The sequence below is a fragment of the Triticum dicoccoides genome, chromosome 5A (assembly GCF_002162155.2).
Source record: "Triticum dicoccoides isolate Atlit2015 ecotype Zavitan chromosome 5A, WEW_v2.0, whole genome shotgun sequence".
NCBI lineage: Eukaryota > Viridiplantae > Streptophyta > Magnoliopsida > Poales > Poaceae > Triticum > Triticum dicoccoides.
Window position 1 is genome coordinate 710,528,621 of NC_041388.1, and position 11,795 is coordinate 710,540,415.

Here is an 11,795-nt window from a genome sequence, read left to right on the forward strand (position 1 = left end):
GGAGAAAAGAGGTGCCTGTTCGGAGGCCTGTTGACAATAAAGAGAAAAGGGATATGACTCTTTGGGGTTGGACACACCCATTGCTAATAACGGTTTGTTAATTAGTATGTGTTAAATAACAATAGTGCTAATTAATCCACTAATTAATTCCTAACAGAAACGACTGTGTTTTTCCAAAGATATTATGCCCGGCCGGAGGCTTACAACTTAAACTGGCTGCCTCGGACGGCAACGATCTTGACAATGCATGGACTAGAACCTCTAAATAACAAAAACAAATTAGCATGACATAAGCATATCTGAAACTGGAGTTGACACAATGGATGCATGGACAACCATGGTCCATACCCTATGCTGCCTCGGCTAACCTTAAAGGCAAAGGGCGACGTGATGAGTCGTTGGGGAGCATAATGAAAGGAACGTGCCATAGGAAAAAAACACAACCATCACAATCATTACAAATTAAAATTAACCAATACCGCGCCGAGGTCCGGGACGTTGCGGACCCATTCCGGCGCCATGTCCGTCTTGGCGAACGCGGAGCGGTGACTAGCATTGCGCCAGTCATACCTTTTCGCCTACTACCGTGCCTCACGCTCGGCCTCGGATACCATGGCCCGAGAGCCGGCGGCACCGCCGAAACGACCGCCTCCGAGGAAGTGAAGGACACAGCCACGCCCCTAGGCAATCGTAGGCGGCAGCTCCTCCTTCGTTTGCCGGTGGTGGCAACCAGTGCCCGTCGACCCACGCATAGCGGCTTCGCGACGGGGGCAGCGCCGGCTCGTCCTTCATGCAGCAGAGGCACTGGGGGGATGCCGGATCCTGCTTCACGTGGCCGCCATTATGGAGGCCATGGTTGTGCGGATTGTACGCCAGCTCGTCATTCACCTGCCCGTATGGGGATGCTGGCTCCCACCTAACGCAGAGCCGCGATGGGGATGGTGGCTCCTCCTTCACGCACACCAACGACGGTGGCAGCGGAACCATCTGATGGAGCGAACGCACCACCATGGTCTCCATCTGACGGATAAATTCTTCGTCCGTCAAAGCCTCCTCTGAGAAGAGATGGGACCGCTACCGTGGCTGCTCCTCCTCGTCGCCGAAGGAGATGACTATCTCATCCTTGTCGGAGGTGCCCGCCACCATGGATGCGAATGGTCTAGGTGAGCGAGGGCGGTGACGCCACAATCCGCCTAACGAGGAACTTCCACCCTTGTCGCCTACCGGCACGGACTACCAAGACTTCGACATCGATCACTAGTGGGTTTGAAGAGGATAAAGGGCTCGGCGAATGGGAGGAGGAAGGTGCAGTGCTCCTGATGGTGCGGTTCTAGACGGTGCCTGAGTGCGGCTGAAATAGCCGCGGCCAAGCCAGGCGGAGGGGCAGTCAGCCCGCTTCAATGCGCCGCAGCGGACGGAGTGGATTTCTCAGGATGCGGCGTCCGCACTGAAGCGGCAGCGACGCCCGAAAAGTCGTGTCCGTCTACGCCGCCTTCCCGTCCGGTCGTATCACGGAATCAGTGACAGCTGCTGCATGCTTTGGGCTGGTGTGAATGCGGCACGGGAAGCGGCGTGGCGCATGGGTGGAAATCGTGGGCAGGGCGGGTGGTTGGTTTACGTGGAACATGGCAGTCAGAAGAGCCCCCCCCCCCCAATCTTTTCTCTCTAGTTTGCGGGGGAAATCGCATCTGGACCGCGCTGCAGACCGATACAGACCCGCGTTGGATGGCTTCCACTGTCCGGACAGAGCGTTCCAGACACATGCGAGAGATTCGTGGGTCAGTGTTGGAGATGCCCTAACATCACACACATCTAAGCCAAAGAGATAATGTGGTATGTAATTAATGAGAAAAGAGAGGCATGTGATGACATATTATATTACTCACACTATGAGTAACACATTTCACTAATTTCACTCTGATTGCAGTCGTTTCAATAGCAGATTTCACTCATTTCACTCGTTTCAATAACAGATTTCACTCATTTAAAATATTCAAACTAGTTGAAATATATCCAATGGTCTTATTCCAAAGGTCTTTGCATCAGAATTTCAAATATATATTTTTTGAAATTAAAATATTAGTTTAAATGATTTAAGTTAGGAAAAGTAAAAGGGGTGGATTTGTGAGCAAGAAAGGACAAAGAGTGGACATGCAATTATGACACCATGTGTACTAGCTGATGTGACATGCATAGCGATGTGTACTAGAGATTCAAGTTGTGCGTACAATGAGGAAGGTTGGCCATATTCGCGTTGGGGCCACACTTGTAGGATCCTAGCCAGCCAGCCAGCCAGCCTATAAATACGCTTCGAACAGAAGAGAGCGACGCATCACTAGTATCCCGGAGCATAAAACTTGAGACATATCTTCCTTTCTCGTATCCCAACATGCTTCCTATCCTACTAGGTAAAGTCGGCAACATGAGCTTAGCCACAATACAAACGCGTAGCATGACGTCTTGTTCAGGTCTAAGTCTTGCTACGCTGGTTATGATGGCCACCTTGCTGTTATTTTTCTTGAAGAAAAATAAAAATGCGGTGCCACAGACAGGCCAATTCCCCGTGGGCCGGCCACGCTACCCTTCGTCGGTAATATGCACCAGATGATTTGGAACAAACCGGCGGTGTTCCGGTGGATCCATCGTCTGCTCAAGGAGATGAACACAGACATCCTGTGCCTTCATCTTGGAGCGACCCATGTCATTGCTGTGACAAGCCCGGAGATCGCATGCGAGGTATTGCGAAAGAATGATGAGGTTTTCGCCTCCCGTCCCATCACCTTTGCATCTGGCTCATTTAGCTACGGGTACAAGGGCTCTATCTTGTCACCACACGGAGAGCAATGGAAGAAGATGAGGCGGGTCCTCGCCTCTGAGGTCCTCGCCCCGTCCATGGAGCAAAAGGTCCAGCACATCCGGGAGGAGGAGTATGACCATCTTGTAAGGTACATTAACAAAACTTCTTGCTGCAGCTCCGAGGCCATTGTCGACGTGCGGCATGTATCACGACATTTCTGTGGTGACATGATAAGGAGGCTTGTCTTCGGCAAGCGATACTTCAGCAACCTACCAGCTTCCGCGACCAGCGGTCCTGGGCATGATGAGCTGGCACATGTTGCCGCGCTTTTCACTCTCCTCAACCATGTATACAGCTTCTGTGTGTCGGACTATTTTCCTGCCCTGCAAGGCCTCGACTTGGAGGGCCATGAGATGGTTTCCAGGGATGTAATGAGAACAATCAATCGGTTGCATGATCCCATCATAGAGGACAGGATTCGTGAAAGGTCCAATTCCATTCAGAGCCGTGCTGAAAAGAAAGAGGCCAGAGACTTTTTGGACGTCCTGGTTTACCTTGAAGATGCACAAGGACAGCCATTGTTGTCCCTAGAAGATATAAGAGCACAAACAACGGTTAGTAGTTTGCCTCAACCTCTCCAGAAAACAACCCTGGCTAAATGTTTTTCTTTTGTCGATATGATACAAGACTGATTGCAATTTTTCTACCAATGACTATTTGTAGGAAATTATGTTTGCAATAATTGACAACCCATCCAACGCTGTTGAGTGGGCACTCGCTGAGATGATCAACAGGCCGGAGGTCATGCAAAAAGCAATTGATGAACTCGACATGGTCGTCGGTAAAGAGAGACTAGTCCAGGAGTCTGACATTTCTCAGCTAAACTATCTCAAATCATGTATCCGGGAGGCCTTCCGCATGCATCCATACCATCCTTTTAACCCACCACATGTTGCCATGGCGGACACCACGGTGGCAGGCTACACCATACCTAAGGGTAGCCATGTCATATTAAGCCGGTTTGGACTTGGTCGCAACCCCAAGATCTGGGTCGAACCACTGGAGTTTCGGCCAGAGAGGCATCTCAATGCGGCAAATGTACTTCTCACTGAACCAGGCCTACGTTTCATTTCATTTAGCACTGGGAGGAGGGGTTGTCCAGGGATCTCACTTGGTACCTCGGTAACAATGATGTTGATTGCAAGGATGCTGCAGGGATTCACTTGGACGAAGCCTCCTGGCGTTCACAGTATCGATCTCCAGGAGAGCAAAATTGGCCTTGCTCTAGCTGAACCCCTTGTTTTGCGAGCCAAACCACGTCTGCCTGCACATCTCTATGGGCCAATAGAATGTATGTAATACATTTTTTGGCAGGGTAATGTATGTAATATGTTTTTTCAATTATCCGTAATCCGTACCCGGATGAATCTTACATGCTGTATGTCGTGTAATGTGGTGTGCAAATAAAGCAACAATGTTGTTGTAATGTAATGTGCGAACTATCCATTGATATTATATAAATTTGAAGTTTGTCGTGTTTAGATGTTTTTGTGTACAAAGAGAACAGCAATATGAGCTATGCAACTTAGCCATGAATCCTATATAACTAAACTATATGCAACGAATCGTTGAGCTTATCCTACTATGCATTCGGTTGCAAAAATATAGTGCATACATCAGCCATATCTTACTGAAACATGGATTCCATACAAATACTATACTCCCTCTGTAAGGAAATATAAGACGTTTTTTTTTTGGTGTAGTTGGCTACCAAAAAACGTCCTACATTTTCTTACCGAGGGAGTACTTACTATTTCATGGATTGTCCACACACATATATATATAGGAGGATTTAGCCCTTCGTAGAGTTGCATGTTCACTAATTTGAACTATCAAAACAATGGTTGTTTACTTGTGTTCTTTCTGGAAATTTACCAAAATCTATCTATTTAACACGAGACAATGAATGGTTGAGTTTTAAAGGCAGAAGAAGAACGACTGGGATTTGATGTCTTCAAATCTTCACCTCGTAGTTAAAAGCCTTGAGGCAAATAGTGTTGAAGAGACTTAATAGGATTGTAAATAGGGAAAGCCTCGAAACGTCTCACACTTGGTAGTATTCTAGAAAAAAAACATGTACAATGAGATAACACCCAAGTACTAGGCATAAATATTTAGATCTATGTAAGGTTTCGGCGACGTCAAGGTCTAACCGAGCCAGTCATGGGCATATCCAACTTGTGATAAGCGACGCCAGCAGAAGCAGAGGTTGGGCTCTTATATATTTTCTGAGATACGAGTGTAGACTATGAGTTCAGAGTCCAATTCCATTGTATATCTTGCTTGAATTGACCGGTCAATCCATCAAATTTACAGGTCATGTCCTCTCCTTGAACTAACATGCTGGCTAGCTAAAAGATTGGCGGAAGGTGTAAAATTGAGCACGAAATGAAAGAGAGAGTAACTTATTTCCGGTAAGAAATTATTCCCCTTGTTCGGCAATATGATATAAGATATTATTACAATGAAAATATATGAGTTAGTAGCTTGTAATAACATACTCCCTCCGATCCATAATAAGTCCCACAGTTTTGAGCGAAGGTTGAATTAATCTTAGTTTAAACTGCAAAACTTATTTTGGATCGGAGGAAGTATTATATTATATATGACGGTGGGGTAAAATTCTAGTCAGACAATTACATATGAAACAAGGACATTGGCTTCTCGAAGATGGTGCCATAGGGGGTTAACAAAAGAAATGACTTCTTTTTTTTTTGAGGGAAAGAAATGACTTCCATACGTGTCCACTGGGAGCGCTCGCGCACGTTGCCGGCCTATTGGGGCCGATTGCCCCAGCGGCAGCCCCAACATCCTCTCCAAATACATTATTGCCCTTTTTGGCACATATAACTATATTTCTACGAAATCATATTACATAATTTTAGACACGTAAAATAGTTCCATAGTAATTGAAACATAGAAATAAAATAGTTCATATAACAATTAAAATAAATTGAAAATCCGAGAACTTCAACTAGATCATGGCTCAGTTTTCATTTACTTTGAGTGGATACAAATGCTGAACTAGATCATTTTGTAGTTGTCCATGACCAACTTTGTCGCGGATTTCTGGAAGCATGGAAAGGAAATCAGCAAACTCGCCCGACATCATGTGATCAACATCGGCAAGAGGCCCTGTATCTCATAAGGATGATCAGTAATCATTGGAGGGACATGCTCACTCTTGATGATCATTTTGTGCATGATGACACAAGCATTCTTGACCTCTCACAAGAGATCTCTCGACCAAGTAAGAGCATGGCACCAGACAATAGAGAAACGAACTTGGAACACACCAAATGCAAGCTCGACATCCTTCCTGGCACAAAGCAACCAAGATTCTTTCTATCCTAAAGGACTGGAGATTGTCTTCACAAACGTCGATCATTTTGGAAAGATTCCATCGGCCAAGTCTGTCATCATAGGATTTAATATTTGCACGCAAGATGTCTTTAGAGAACAAAAATTAATTGAGTAAATAAAATAGAAAGATGCACTACAACAAGTTGTGGGCTCCAGCGAGGGAGGAACGATGAAGGTGGCGCGCCTTCGGCTCATTTCAGTGCTTGTTGTCGTCGCTATTATTTCTATTATTTCTGGGTTTCGATGTACTGCTGATTGAAAATGAATAGATTGAAAGTTTTCTGAAAAATAAATAAAGAAAAAAAGAATGAAGCGGATATGCATTCTATCATATTTAAGGACTATAATAATGATGCATTTAATTTAATGATCTTCCAAAATATAAGGTAAGTGTGATTATTTTATTATATATATAGAAAAAAACACATTCTACAATCTAGTGGTAGCTACCTCCATTCGGCAGCCATCCCATCTCTTCCCAAGTGTGGCCTTTGGAAGAGATGCCTTCTCCGCCGATGTGGACGTAACACCACCATCATCACGTATCAGTCACTCACGAACAAACCACACACTCGGCCGCTCGGCCGCCCCCACCGCAGAGGCGCCGCCTGGAAGGGAGCTCATATGATGAAGGTTTGGGTCGATCCATGTTGTTATTATGGAGTAGTTCTTTGATCTCACACTACATGTGCTAATTTAGTTTTTTGATATACCTAATTTGTTGATTTTGGCCTGAGATTTTGTGGGCGCCCAGATTCTTCATCCTGCTCGACGATGCCGCTAATCTATCTTCCCCGGTGGAAAGTGCCGAGCGGATTTCCCTAGGCGACCTGACCTACATCAATACCAATTCCCTTTGTTAATTTTTAAAACCAAGGCATGAACGCCAACCTGTTCCTCTGCATGTGGACAAGATTGCCAATGAATGAAGACGTGTGGATCTAGAGATCGAAATCTAGCTGTTGTAGAACAGTTAGATCTAGTGGAGCATGTAACGGGCAGTATGGTGGCAGCCGCCGACGCTTTCCGTGGAGAACATCTAGATGAGGATGAAGGAAAAGTAGTACTGCACCCACCTTTGATGCGCCCACGCAGAGAACAGAAAAATTCGAAAAAAATATTAAAAAAACAAAAAAAAACTCTGAAACTAGGTGGGTGTGAGTATGAGGAAATGTTTTAGAAGCTTGCAAAGTTTGATCATCAAAAAAAATGATCTCCATACAAAACGAAATACAAATGATGCTCTGCACCCACGTTACAGGACAAATGTTGTTCATTTTGTACAGATTTCCTCTTATGTTATTTCGCCACCAAATTTTGCAAACCCCTAAAACATTTATTCATAATCACTTCCACAAAGTTTCAGATTTTTTTAAATGTTTTGCTGAGTTTTTTATCATGGGTGCATCGGGGGTGCAATGTGTGTGGGTGCACAAAAAACCACTCTCCGAGGACGAATACACTTCAGCGTCGGCTCAAGATGTATTGACACACATTGATGCATGTTGTTTCCTCTGATGCCTGAATGGCTGACATAATGGATGCATCATGTATTACCGAACGCACCAGCTCGAAATATAAACAAACTCTGTTAGCAATGATATTCTCCATACTCTATTCAGTATAACGTGTATATACTTTATACATTCTTTCAGAAAATATTATATTCTACGTAGTTTAAACCAAAAATAAAGCAATCCATATTCTCCCACGTCAGCATATATTACATCTAGCACTACATGATTTCTGAATGAAGTATATAATTGTTCCTGTTTTCTGTAAGCATATACTGACATACACCATACACCATACTACCTTGCCTATTATACTCCATACTATTCCTCAACAAAATATTATACTCTACACTACCTTCTGTCATACTCTTTTCTTCTATTAACACACTCTTTTCTTTCACTCTACATACTAGCTGCATACTACATTTTTTTGTGAGGAATACTACATGTGCAGCCATCGTCAGGTGCTTGAGAAATTAGATGGAAATCACCCACATATACTAATATATAATTAAATAGTCTTATTTAATTCCATTGACATACTCCTTCTCTTGATACTCATGCAATCATGCCTGTTAATTAGTACATCCTTCATGTGGCATGCCTCCATCCACTGTATTGGACATAATATACTCTTCATACTCTACACGACTCTGGAGTATATATTCTATGATTATTTTGGAGTATATAGTATGTATGGTATCATTAGGGGGGATATACCATATACTTTCAAAAGAATGGAGTATACCAAGACATTTTAGGGAAAACAAAATAGATAATCTGATTTATTTGGAAACATGAAGTACATATACCACGGAATATATATACTTTTTATCCTTTGCCCGTAGACGAATCTAGCTAGGTGAATTTATCCAGCATGCAAACAAGATAAATCTTATCCATGCAATCAGAGGTGGTGCATGTGGCTTGGATAATAGTAGGTTGTCTAATTAAGTGCATGTACAATGTTTGATAAGATAGTTTTATCTTAAGTGTTGCATGTAATTTAGAGATTACAAAAAAGTATGTCTACAATGAGTTGTATCTTAGCCTTATCTTCAATAACTAGCTATTTCAAAAAATATGGTGAGACATATTGTGCTAAGGGATCATCTCTTAAATAAGAGAAGACAAGCCTTCTTCCTATGATTTCTCTCACCTCCACCTCAACATTTATCCTACGTGGCACTCATAAGATAGCACCGTTGTACATGTCCTAACTCTACGGAATCAATTAGTCCGAATGTTAACGGATTTTTCCACCCACTAACCCGTTATGCATGGTAGTCTGAGATGACACTTGGCATGCAGAGAGTTAAGAGGATACTACCACTGCTTGTATCAAAAAAATGTATATATATACACAGTATATAAACATATACTATATTTAAAATTTAGAAAATACCATCATATTTGTATGTACAAACTATTATATTAAAACAAATTGTGTACAAACTATTATATTAAAACAAATTATATCAAAAAAAATTTATATACTACATACCACACGTACATTCTCTCGATTTTGACAGATACTACATATAACATACAAAACTCGCGTGAGGTTAACTAGCATGCTTGCATGAAAAGGTAAAACATTAATTAGTTTGAAAAAACAGGTGAGACTTGAAGTGGACTGCCCAATCTATATACTACTCCCTCCGTTTCATAATGTAGTGCATATTTTTTTAAGTCAAACCTCACAAACTTTTATTAGATTTGTGAAGAAAAATATTTAAATCTAGAATGCCAAACATATATTATTAGATTCATCATAAAATATACTGTCGTATTTTATATGTTTGGGGTTGTAAATATAAATAGTTTTCTCTATAAACTAAGTCAACTTTTGTAAAGTTTGACATTTTAAAAAATCTATAAGCACTACATTATGATGAATCTAACGATATATGTTTATTATATATATACATCAAAGTCTGTCCATCAATTTGAAAAAAAACAAGTGGGACTAGAGTCTGTCTATCAATTTGAAAAAAGAAAAAAAAAACAGGTGGGACTTAAGTCTTATATAATTTGGGAAAGAGGAAGCACATAGTAGGAGTATATATATATAAGCAGTAAGGGGTCCTCAAGAGCGCACGATCTGTCGAGGTCGAGAAAACATGGAGATGAAGAAGCCTCACGCGGTGATCGTGCCGTTGCCGACGCAGGGGCACGTCACGCCCATGCTGAAGCTGGCCAAGCTTCTTCACTGCAAGGGCTTCCACATCACCTTCGTCAACACCGAGTACAACCACCGGCGCCTGGTCCGCTCCCCCGGCGACGCAGCCGTGGAGGGCCTCCCGGACTTCCGCTTCGCCACCATCCCCGACGGCCTGCCGCCATCGGACGCGGATGCCACGCAGGACATACCCTCCCTGTGCTACTCCACGATGACCACCTGCCTTCCCCCCTTGAAGAGGCTGCTCGGGGAGCTCAACAGGGTTGGGGCGTTGGGCCGCCGGTGACGTGCGTGGTGGCGGACAACGTGATGAGCTTCAGCGTGGACGCGGCGGCGGAGATCGGGGTGCCGTGCGTCCTCTTCTGGACCGCCAGCGCCTGCGGCTACATTGGCTACCGCAACTTCCGGTTCCTCATGCAAGAGGGCATCGCTCCCCTCAAAGGTACGTACAGCGTACCTCACCTCTCCAGTACTGCAGTATATACGTACGTGGTAACTGCTAATATATGCTAGTCGTGGTGGTCGTGGACGTGGAGCAGATGAAGCGCAGCTGAGCAACGGGTACCTGGACACGCCGGTGGCGCAGGCTCCCGGGATGAGCCGGCACATGCGCCTCCGGGACTTCCCTTCCTTCATCTGCACCACCGACCGCGACGACGTGATGCTCAACTTCCTGCTGCACCACTCGGAGCAGGCGGGCCGCGCGGCCGCCGTCATCGTCAACACCCTGGACGAGCTTGAGCAGCCGGCGCTGGACGCCATGCGCGCCATGCTCCCGCGCGTCTACACCATTGGCCCGCTCAACCTCCTCGCGGACAAGGGCGAAGCCGGCCCGCTCGCCCGGATACGCGCCAGCCTCTGGAGGGAGGACCGCTCCTGCCTAGAGTGGCTCGACGGCAGGGAGCCCCGGTCGGTGGTGTACATCAACTTCGGGAGCATCACCACCATGTCCAGCGAGGAGCTGGTGGAGTTCGCGTGGGGCCTGGCCAACTGCGGCCACCCCTTCCTGTGGATCGTGAGGAATGACCTGCTGGCCAAGGGCGCCGCCGTGCGGCTGCCTCCCGAGTTCCTGGAGGCCACCAAGGGGAGGTGCCTCCTGGCGAGCTGGTGCGAGCAGGAGGCGGTGTTGCGGCACCAGGCCGTCGGCGTCTTCCTCACCCACAGCGGGTGGAACTCGGCCCTGGTGTCCATCAGCGCCGGGGTGCCCATGCTCTGCTGGCCCTTCTTCGCCGAGCAGCAGACCAACGCCCGCTACGCGTGTGTCGAGTGGGGCGTCGGCATGGAGGTCGGCGACGACGTGCGCCGCGATGAGGTGGAGGCCAGGATAAGGGAGGTGATGGGAGGCGAGGGAGCTGGGAGGGAGATGAAGCGCAGGGCGGCCGAGTGGGAGGAGATGTGTGTCCGTGCAACCGCGCAGCCGGGTGGCAGGTCCATGGCCAACCTTGACAGCCTCATCAAGGATGTGCTGCTCACCGCAACACCAACAAACTAAAACACTTTGATTCATGAGTAGTATCCAAGTGTTTGTTTTCAGAATAAATAACCATGTTTGGATTTTAGTTCATCCATGAATTAATGCGCTTTCCTATGCCTGTAATCCATAATTTTAATTAATAAATAAAAATTCCAGTTTCATCCAATTTTGGACCAGATATACAGTTTCCTTCTGCATGCATGAATGAATGTACTACGTACACGCGTACGTACTTATACTTAAAGCAATACTCCGACCATTTGCAAAAAAAAAAGGAAAAAAAATAAGCAATACTCCGACCAGTCCTCGCTCAGTGGTGGAGCTTGAGCATAATCCAAGTGAGGACCATTTGGTGAAGGGAGACAAATTAATAGGGAAGGAGGGGTTAATCTCTAATTTACACAC

General features: G+C 45.3%; 2 pseudogenes; both read left to right on the plus strand.

The window, feature by feature from the left end:
- The first annotated feature begins 2,422 nt into the window (after positions 1 to 2,422).
- On the plus strand, positions 2,423 to 4,156 carry LOC119298588 (annotated as a pseudogene).
- Positions 4,157 to 9,734: 5,578 nt separating this feature from the next.
- Positions 9,735 to 11,502, plus strand: LOC119298589 (annotated as a pseudogene).
- Positions 11,503 to 11,795: the final 293 nt, after the last annotated feature.